General features: G+C 39.9%; 1 protein-coding gene across 1 annotated transcript in view; it reads left to right on the top strand.

Annotated features, from left to right (window-relative positions):
* Positions 1–817: 817 nt before the first annotated feature.
* Positions 818–1,500, top strand: part of LOC106813472 — an 18,459-nt gene continuing 17,776 nt past the window's right edge. The window contains exon 1 of the mRNA XM_014817612.1: positions 818–964. The gene's annotated coding sequence lies outside the window, so the exon portion shown is untranslated. The remainder of the gene's footprint in view (positions 965–1,500) is intronic.

The following is a 1,500-nucleotide window of genomic DNA, read 5'->3' as shown; positions in this document are numbered from 1 at the left end:
GGGACTAGGCAGTACACACACACACACACACACACACACACACACACACACACACACACACACACACACACACACACACACACACAAATACACCCACGCGCGCACACACACATACAAGCGCGCACGCAATACACACGCACTCGCACGCACGCACACACACACACACACACGCACGCGCGTACGCAAAACACACACACACGTGCACACAAAACACGTGTACTACTTTAATGCATTAACTTCGTTCGATTTCACAGGGCGACTCTGCATGGTGGGTCCCTTGGTCTGTAACGTGCAAAATAAATCGGAAAAGGCGAAACTTAGCCTCAGGGTGACAGCATAATCGCGGGGTGTCAAGTCAGTGGCAAAAAATTAAGATTTCGAAACTAACTGCTGTTTTATGAAAATTGTGAATGCATGATTATAAAATTTGTAGGTATACTATCTACTATTATTTATGCAATTATTATCATAATAATAGGAGTGTATAATATATGACATTTATATATATATAATATCAGGAGTAGATAATAGAATTATCTACTCATGATAATATTATATATATAAGATTTGATCTATTTTCTATAACAGTACAAAAAATGACAATGATTTTGTATAATTGCTGTTTATTTTATCGTTTACGTGACGATATACGTGACAATTAGAATAACATATATTACACCGTAATACGAGATAGCTTTCTTACACTGCCCACCGTCCTGCATGCATATTATAGAAACATGGCGCCACAGCACGTGATAACAGATAACCAATTAGTCTCTCGGAACTCGTCTCTGGAGCTAACCCGCCCGATACAGAGCGATACCTACACGCTAACGCTGAGCACTAACGGAAACAAGCAAATCAAACGTCAACGCGCCAAAAATGATCGTCGTTACCGAGTGCCAAGTCCAATATTTGTTACAATCGTAATATAGGCTTATACAATCGTTATAAAAGGTCTTTGGTGAGTGTCGTAACCGTCTGAAGTTAGCAAATCGCATAAATTCGTGCAAGTGTTTATTGACTGGTTTGTGCACATTGAATGATTGATGCCGGTTCGTTGTGCCTTGTCAGGCTTTCTGTGTTTAGACTCGGTCCTAGCTCTAGTACTAGCAGGTACTAGTAGTAGTACTAGTACTACCAGGAGTAAGATAATATAGATCTATATTATCTTACTCCTGGTACTACTACTACTACTACTACTACTACTAGTACTATAGCCCGCGTTCATTAACTGCCGCAGGCTATAGTTAATGAACGCGGGCTATATATAGTACTAGAGGCCACAGGCACTTGGAACGTCTTAATAAAAAAAAATAATGGTAAATAAACACGAAATGTAGGCCTACCAAAGTCTTAAAGTTAATGTTTCTTAGCCCGACCAGGCTGTGCGACGGATTGTCTATACAGGATTACAGGTATTATTGTAACCCTAGCAATACCGTTTCTTGGAGCTAAATGTTTCTCTACTCTATTTCGCCTATAATCACCTGTAAATGC

Source organism: Priapulus caudatus, unplaced genomic scaffold (genome assembly GCF_000485595.1).
Source record: "Priapulus caudatus unplaced genomic scaffold, Priapulus_caudatus-5.0.1 Scaffold23, whole genome shotgun sequence".
Taxonomy (NCBI): Eukaryota; Metazoa; Priapulida; class Priapulimorpha; order Priapulimorphida; family Priapulidae; genus Priapulus; species Priapulus caudatus.
The sequence above is the reverse complement of the archived record's forward strand: the minus strand, read 5'-3'. Positions and strand labels throughout refer to the sequence as shown.